The sequence below is a fragment of the Nyctereutes procyonoides genome, unplaced genomic scaffold, assembly GCF_905146905.1.
Source record: "Nyctereutes procyonoides isolate TBG_1078 unplaced genomic scaffold, NYPRO_anot_genome, whole genome shotgun sequence".
Taxonomy (NCBI): Eukaryota; Metazoa; Chordata; class Mammalia; order Carnivora; family Canidae; genus Nyctereutes; species Nyctereutes procyonoides.
Window position 1 is genome coordinate 1,708,698 of NW_026575020.1, and position 8,750 is coordinate 1,717,447.

General features: G+C 50.7%; 1 long non-coding RNA gene and 1 other non-coding gene across 37 annotated transcripts in view; both read left to right on the forward strand.

The window, feature by feature from the left end:
* Positions 1-7,925, forward strand: part of LOC129506406 (uncharacterized) — a 52,788-nt gene extending 44,863 nt beyond the window's left edge. For 26 of the 36 annotated variants that reach the window (XR_008663777.1, XR_008663766.1, XR_008663778.1 and 23 more), the window contains 2 exons: positions 177-3,167; positions 4,559-7,157. This is a non-coding gene — a long non-coding RNA (uncharacterized LOC129506406). Of the gene's footprint in view, positions 1-176; positions 3,168-3,255; positions 3,295-4,558; positions 7,158-7,297 lie in introns of those variants that run through there. The other 10 variants (XR_008663804.1, XR_008663780.1, XR_008663793.1 and 7 more) reach the window with 10 other exon arrangements.
* Positions 7,926-8,533: 608 nt separating this feature from the next.
* On the forward strand, positions 8,534-8,724 carry LOC129518472 (U2 spliceosomal RNA). Its single transcript, XR_008666206.1, has one exon. It is a non-coding gene; the product is annotated as a U2 spliceosomal RNA (small nuclear RNA).
* The last annotated feature ends 26 nt before the right edge of the window (positions 8,725-8,750 follow it).

An 8,750-nucleotide genomic window follows, 5' to 3' on the forward strand; every position in this document is an offset into this window, starting at 1 on the left:
AACCGAGCTGACTTCTTGCGTTCTGGCTCTTTTTTTCTCCAATTCTGCTAACCCCAGGCGCAGTTTCACGGCGAGAACAACTGACAGTTGTACTACTGCTTTTCTCTTTCTGGTTTAAGTTGTTCATTTCCCTAAAGCTGTTTTTAAGTTTTATTTTTATCTTTTTTTTTCTTAAGCTTCATCTACTTATGAAAATGAGAGAGAGACCGAGAGAGGCACAGACCCACACAGGCACGGGGGAAGCAGGCTCCATGCAGGGAGCCTGACTTGGGACCGGATCTTGGATCCCCAGCATCACGTCCGGGTCCGCAAAGGGCTCTCTGCAGGGAGCTTGCTTCTCCCTCTTCTTCCTCTGCTTAGGTCTCTACCTCTCTCCGTGTTTCTCATGAATAAAGAGAATATTTAAAATCAATAAAATATTTTTATTTATTTTTTTAAAGATTTTATTTATTTATTCATGATAGTCACACAGAGAGAGACAGAGAGGCAGAGACACAGGCAGAGGGAGAAGCAGGCTTCCATGCAGGGAGCCTGACGCGGGATTCAACCCCGGGTCTCCAGGATCGCGCCCCGGGCCAAAGGCAGGCGCCAAACCGCTGCGCCACCCAGGGATCCCGATGAAATATTTTTAAGAAGAATCTCTTATAAAATTTGCCAGCAAGGAAAATACCTCCTCAGCGTGAGGCAGATTTTGTCTCCTGTCTCATGAAGTTTTGTGGGTAGTCTGAATATAATTTAACGAAACAAGTAAATCAAATACATACGAATAGGATAAAAAGTTTTTAGATGAAACTGTTTTTTGTGTACATACAATGGAATGTTTCAGCTCTATTGTTTATTTAAGTAATCTCCACACCCAATGTGGGGCTGGAACCCGCGACTCAGAGATCAAGACTTGCATGCTCTACCAACTAAGCCAGCCAAGCACTCCTAGGTGAATTATTATTATTATTATTTATTTATTTATTTATTTATTTACGACTCTATTTATTTGAGATAGAGTGTGTGTGAGAGAGCATGAGCAGGGGGCGGAGGGAGAGGGAGAATCGGACTCTGCTGGGCAGGGAGCCTGACTCAGGCCTTGATCCCAGGACCCTGGGAAAATGACCTGAGCTGAAGGCGGACGCTCAACCTAACTGACTCAGCCTGAAACCTTAAAGTTTTGCTAAGCTAAGAGATGAGTTACTTTCGTTAGATAGCCGGATCACATCCAAGTAAGATAATAAATGAAACATTGAAACATCGATTACTGAACAAAAAAAGTGGCTTATCCACTTTTTGCTTTTTTTTCTTAAATAGAGGAATTAAATATATTTGGATCTATTAATAAACGTGTTTAGTGCCACAGTAAGAAATTTACAGGAGAAAGCATGTGTTTCTAGAAATTATAAAAGGATAAATCTGCCAAGCCACAAAATGCTAAGATGGTTCACAGTGGCTTGCTTCTTAGTTTTCACTGGAAATTAAAGATTTCTAAGAGTTAAGCATCCTAATATATATAAGTAAAGCTACTAGAGATAATAAGGGAAAGGAACTTTATGTATGGTCAGGACTAAGATGGGAATGGCTTTAATTAAGTAAATGAAAGGTTTGTTTACAAAGGGGATCCCTGGGTGGCGCAGCGGTTTAGCGCCTGCCTTTGGCCCAGGGCGCGACCCTGGAGACCCGGGCTCGAATCCCACGTCGGGCTCCCGGTGCATGGAGCCTGCTTCTCCCTCTCCCTCTGCCTATGTCTGTCTGTCTGTCTGTCTCTCTCTCTCTCTCTGTGTGTGTGTGTGTGTGACTATCATAAATAAATAAAAATTTTTAAAGAAGATTTATTTATTGATTTGTGCTATAAATAAATATTATTTATCTATTTATTCACAAGAGACACAGAGACAGAGGCAGAGACAGAGACAGAGGCAGAGACATAGGCAGAGGGAGAAACAGGCTCCTCGCAGGGAGCCCGATGCAGAATTCGATCCCAGGATCCTAGGATCAAGACCTGAGACGAAGGGAGATGCCTAACCGAGGGAAGGGAAGGGAAGGGAAGGGAAGGGAAGGGAAGGGAAGGGAAGGGAAGGGAAGGGAAGGGAAGGGAAGGGAGGGGAGGGGCAGACGGCGAGAGAAATCTAAGCAGACTCCTGGCTGAAGACTCACCCCGCTGTGGGGCTACATCTCACGATCCTGAGGTCAAGACCTGAGCAGAAACCAACAGTTGGACGCAGCCGACTGTGCCATCCAGGTGCCCCCCACTTTGTGTCTTAAACAATGGGCCAGACTCCCAACATTCTGCTCTTGGGAGCATGTTTTCCAGCTTCTTAAATCAGTGCGTGCCAACGCAGCCCCCTGCCCCGCCATGCCACATGCACCTGAGTCTGTTTCCGCGTCTAGTTAGCTCAAATCTCTTTCTGAAGCTCAGTTTTCCCATCTGTTAAGTGGAGATCATAAACCCTGACCCACGTCCTCACATGGTAGATGGGAATAAGGATCCACCCATAACCAAGATGTAAAACAACCAGCCAAGAGTAAGGGTCCCCTTAATTCTGTGAGAGGAGGAAGAGGAAGAAAGCTGAAGATATTGGGCGGTGGTCCTTGGCAGCCTCGATTTCTTCAGGTGAAAAACATGATAGATAACATTTTCCCTTTGGGATTGTGGAAAGACCAAAAGAGAAAACGAAGGGATTAGCTGGCACACAGTGGGTTCTGAACAATGGCAGGCAACTTGTGAAGCCCCGTTCTGGGTTCTGAGTCTCACTTGTATTACAGATCTAATCTAGCGGGACATGGAACTTGCTCTCCAGCACAGAAGCCCTGCTATTTTAGTCCCAGGATCCTGAATACATTCGGGATGAGAGGCTGGGGGCAGGCGCTCTGTGGGCCCACGCATTGTCTTGACCACCACGCGTAACATCCTGGGCTTTCAGGCTTGGATCAACACCAACACGTGTCAAAGAGACGCAGTGCGACAGCTCCACACTTCTTTGTTCATCTCTCTCCAGGAGCATTAAAGCTTTTTTATTATCCCAGCCACAGCTCTTGGAGGCTCTGAGTCACTAACAACTTAAAAAGAAAAAACGAAACCTTGCCTCCTGTGTTCTGGGCACCCTCCTTTTCTCTGTCTGACCGCCAGACGATTGTGGAAACTGCCTTGCAGACTCTCCTCAGAGGTTCAGAAGGTAAAGGTGAGAGAAGGGCGGGTTGCGTATGTTGGTAGTGAGAGCTGAGATCCTGAAAACTATGTTTGCTGCTGCTCCCGTCTCTCTCCCCCAGTCATCAAGTCCTGTAGCAGAACACTCGTCAACCCGTAAGGTACGCGTGCGTTCCAGGAGAGTCTTGTTAAATACTCTGTGGCTCTGCATTTCCAACATGCTCATGGGACCCCAGTGCTGCTGGGGTAGGGCCCACACTTTGAGCAGCAAGGTGCCAAACTGTCCCACCTCAAGTCATTTTTTCAAAATTATTCGTGGCACGCCTGAATAATTGGCGTCAGCGGCTGAGTGTCTCCTTTTCGGCTCAGGGCGTGATGCTGGGATCCAGGAGCAAATCTCACGTTGGGCTCCTTGCAGGGAGCCTGCTTCTCCCTCTGCCTGTGTCTCTGCCTCTCTGTGTGAGTGTGTCTCATGAATAAATAAATACAATTTTAATAAAATAAAATGTTTAAAGATTTTATTTATTTCTTCATGCAAGACACAGAGACATAGGCAGAGGGAGGAGCAGACTCCCTGTGGGGAGCCTGATGTGTGGCACTTGATCTCAGAACCCCAGAATCACAACTTGATCCAAGGGCAGACTTTCAACCACTGAGCCACCCAGGCGCCCCATTTCTTTTTAAGATTTTTATTTGGGGGACGCTTGGGTGGCTCAGCAGTTAAGTGTCTGCCTTCAGCCCAGGACGGGATCCTGGGGTCCCAGGATCGGGTCCTGCATCGGTCTCCCTGCATGAAGCCTGCTTCTCCCTCTGCCTATGTCTCTGCCTCTCTCTCTCTGGGTCTCTCATGAATAAATAAATAAATAAATAAATAAAATCTTAAACAACAAACAAAAATGGCTCAAGGTGAGGGATGCCTAGGTGATCCCATCTGGTTAGGTGTCTGCCTTTGGCTCAGGTCCTGATCCCAGGATCCTGGCAATGAGCCCCGAGTTTGAGCTTCCCACTCAGCAGGGAGTGTTTCTCCCTCTGCCCCTCCCCCTCCATTCATGCGCTCTCTCTCGCGCTCTCTCTCTCTCTCTCTCTCTGTCTCTCTCTCAAATAAAATCTTTTTTTTTTTTTTAAGCCACTTTTGAAACAAGGTATCTTTCACTAGTCTCTCCCGCCAGGTCTCTTCCACTAGTTATGAAAGGCGGGGTGATGGAAAGAAGCTGATGGAGCCGTGCAAGGGGACAGTGTAGACACTGGCTTGAAGGCAGGGCTGCCACAGGACCAGGCAAAACATATGCAATGGGGCCTGGACTTGAGGGTGCTGTCCTCCTCGGCTGGTGGGGACCCAATGCCCTCTCAGACCCGAGGACCGAGCACAGGAGCCCCTGGAGTCGGCAACCGTGGCACCAACAGATGTTCTCTGGTTGTGCATAGGCTTCCCCAACAGCTGCGTGAGGAGTGGATGGGGCTGAATGGCGGCAGAGAGGAATGGAAGAGCATGAGCGTGGCAGATGCCCCTTGTGACCAAGGACAAGGTCACGTTCACCTCTGTGATCCCGGGCCCACACAGTGACAGGTGCAGAGCAGGTGTTACACCGAAGAATTGGGTGGGTCAAAAATTTCATTTTATGTTATTATTTTATTGAACGATTTATTTATTTGAGAGAGGGAGAGAGGGACAGAGAGCATGAGCAGGAGGGGCAGAGAGAGGAGAGAGAATCTCAAACAGACTCCAAGCTGAGCACGGAGCCTGATGTGGGGCTTGATCCCAGGGCCCTGAGATCGATCAGGACCCAAGCCGAAACCAAGAGCTAGATATTTAACTGACTGCGCCACCGAGGTGCCTCTGAATCAACAAATTTAAAAAGAGGTTTTCAGGGCAGCCCGGTGGCTCAGCGGTTTAGCGCCGCCTTCAGCCCAGGGCCTGATCCTGGAGTCCCGGGATCATCGGATCGAGTCCCACATCCGGCTCCCTGCATGGAGCCTGCCTCTCTCTCTCTCTCTCTCTCTCTCTCTCTCTCTCTCTCTCTCTCTCCCCCCATGTCATGAATAAGTAAATAAAATTTAAAAATAAAATAAACGAAAGAAAAATAGGAAAGAAAGGGAGATCCAGAAATAGATCTAAATATATATGAGGACTTTTTGGTATGATAAAGGTGGCATCTGAAAATGATGATTAGATGGGCTCTTCCATATATGATGCAGGAACCACTGGGTAGCCATCCAGAAAAAATAAGGTCAGATTAATACCGGAACGTATATACTAGGACAGATACCAAGTGCGCCAGAGATAGAAATGCAAAAAATCAACAATTCTAAGGACAGTGAGCAGAGAATATGAACACTCAGTTCACAGCAAATAATAGTGGATGTGAAGCACATGGAAAGATGAACAACCTGGCTTATGAAGACACCACTGCATACGATGCAAGAGTTTGATAACCAGACGGTTGGGCAAGGCCGTGGGGAACACGCATTGGATGAGAAAGCTAGCTGTCCTCTTCAAGTCCCTGCCCCTGGCTTATCATTCCCGACTCCCTTGAAGCGATAGTAAGTTGGACACTTGGAAAGGGCCTGACCCTCACACTTGTTGTTGCTCTAACTTTGCAGGCACTTTGGTCTGTGCCCATTGATGTGAGCCGGCTAAGGGAGACCCACATTAACCAAACACACGAGAAGCTGGTGTGTGAACTAGAAGGGGAAATCATTTTTTATTTTTATTTTTTTAAAGATTTTATTTATGGGATCCCTGGGTGGCGCAGCGGTTTAGCGCCTGCCTTTGGCCCAGGGCGCGATCCTGGAGACCCGGGATCGAGTCCCACATCGGGCTCTTGGTGCATGGAGCCTGCTTCTCCCTCTGCCTGTGTCTCTCTCTCTCTCTGTGACTATCATAAATAAATAAAAAAAAAAGATTTTATTTATTTAATCATGAGAGAGAGAGAGAGAGAGAGAGAGAGAGAGACAGGCAGAGACACAGGCAGAGGGAGAAGCAGGCTCCATGCAGGGAGCCTGACGTGGGACTCATCCTGGGTGTCCAGGATCACGCCCTGGGCTAAAGTCGGTGCTAAACAGCTGAGCCACCCAGGCTGCCCCGAAATCATTTTTTAAACGATTTAACTCATTTATTTGACACAGAAAAAGAGAGAACACAAGCAGGGGGAGTAGCAGAGAGAGAGAGAGAGAGAGAGAGAGAGACCAATGCAGGGCTCAGTCCCAAGACTCCAGGATCATGACCTGAGCCAAAGGCAGACGCTAGAGCGACTGAGCCACCCACGTGCCCCGAGAAATCATTTTTTTAAGTATTGTATTTATTTTTATTTTTTTATTTTTGTTTTTTTTTTTATTATTTATGATAGTCACACAGAATGAGAGAGAGAGAGGCAGAGACACAGGCAGAGGGAGAGGCAGGCTCCATGCACCGGGAGCCCGACGTGGGATTCGATCCCGGGTCTCCAGGATCGCGCCCTGGGCCAAAGGCGAGCGCTAAACCGCTGCGCCACCCAGGGATCCCCTGTATTTATTTATTTTTAAGTAGGCTCCACGTGCGAGTGGGACTTGAACACAGGACCCCGTTCTAGAGCTTACATGCTATGAGGCTAAAAGGCAATAAATAAATGTATAAAATGTCAAGTGACGCCGTGCTGTGGAATACAGGAAAGCCAGGTAAGGGAGAAGCAGGGGCCCTGGGCGGATGACGGAAGATGAAGCACAGGACTCTCTGCCAGCTGTTGATAGTCTCCCTTTCCAGACGAGGAGGGTACAGAGAAAGGACCTGCCTGACATGTTTTGGCCTTGTGTCTGGTTCTCACCAATACACTGTATACGGAACATGGGAACGTGGGCCACCTGGGTGGCTCAGCGGTTGAGCGTCAGTCAGTCTGTGGCCCAGGTGGTGATCCCGGGTCTTGGGATCGAGTGGTGCATGGGGCTCCCGGGAGGGAGCCCGTTCCTCCCCCTGCCTATGTCTCTGCCTCTCTCTCTCTCCCTCGGTCTCTCATAAATAAATATATACATACATACATGAATGAATGAATGAATGAATGAAAGAAAGAAAGAAAGAACGAAAGAAAGAAAGAACGAAAGAAAGAAATCTTAAAAAAAACAAAGAAGCCTGTCTCGTTACTGCTAATAATCATGTCTGATAACTTGTCATCTCATCATCTCCCGGTTTAGAGATCTCAGATGGAAGGGTTGACGGAGGAGGCCAGGTTACTCGCTAGGTCCCACGGGTCCGCAGGGCTTAGCGCCCACGCTCGCCAGCTCCACGCTCCGGGGCACCCCCCCCCGCCCCGCCCCCCGCCCGCGTCCCGTCGGCGGAGGCAGCGGGAAGAGGACCCCAGAGGACCCGTGTGTCAGCATCGGCAATGCTCAGTCTCGTCGTGGGCCTGACTGGGAAGAAGCATTCCTCGGTTGCCGGCGCCCCCGGCTTCCTCGGCCTAGCCTGCCCCTCGCACTCACTCGCCAAGCTGTGTGGTCTCGGGCCAGTTGCCTAACCTCTCTGCCTCCACCGCTTCTTCCGTAGGTAAACTCTGCAAGTTGGACGCCAAGAGAGCACTGAGCGCAAGTCTGGCCCAGACGAGAAGCGTTGGCTACGGTATAGCGCACGCGGCTCACTCGTTTCGGTGTCACAGGCACGACGTCTCCACCGGTACCTCGTGGCACCTAGGACCCACATCCTGGACCACTCAGACCCCAAGGTCAGGTCACGCTCGAGCTACCTCGGCCTTCCCTCAATCCCACTAAGGAAGGAACGTAGGAAGGTGGCCACTTCTGCCCTGGGGAAACGGAGGCCCGGGGGCGGGGGGGGGGGGGGAGGAGGGAGGGGTTTAGGTAGATGCCCAAGGAGCCCTCCTGATGGGGTAGGGAGGCCACCCGTTCAGGGCCCGGTCTCGGGTCCCAAGTGGTGTCTGGAGCCCTTGGCAGGTGACGCCAGCCAGCCAGGCGCTTCTGGGCTCCTCCCCACGCCCTGGCCGCAGCCAGCCCGTAGGGTCCCGCAGTGACGACGTGAGGGGACTCCTGGGCCCTGGGACGACTCAGCGCCAGCCCCCGGCGCCAGCCCCACGCCCGGTTCCACGCCCCCCAGGCCGGCCAAAGCGTGAAGCCGAGGGCGCCTGGCCTGCAGCCAGGTTCCGCCGCCCGCCGCGCCTCTAGGGCTCCGCGCGCGGAGGGGCGGGCCATTCAAATTAGGAAGGGCCTTGCGGGGCCGGCGACGACGCGACGACGGACGCGTCGTTTGTCTTTCAAAAGGAAGAGACTTTACAAAGCCGCACGAGAGCCTAGCGGCTAGTGCCGCCCGTGCCACGGTGGGAGAAGCGGGGGGAGCGAGACGTGGCCGGAGCGGGCGCCGAGTCACCGTGAGTGTAAGGTGGAGGTCGTCGGGAGGGCGTGCGCGGGGGCGTGCGCGTCGGCATCGCTTCTCGGCCTTTTGGCTAAGATCAAGTGTAGTATCTGTTCTTATCAGTTTAATATCTGATACGTCCTCTATCCGAGGACAATATATTAAATGGATTTTTGGAGCAGGGAGATGGAATAGGAGCTTGCTCCGTCCACTCCGCGCATCGACCTGGTATTGCAGCACCTCCGGGAACGGTGCACCCCCTCGGGGGAGGCTTTCGGTGACAAAGAG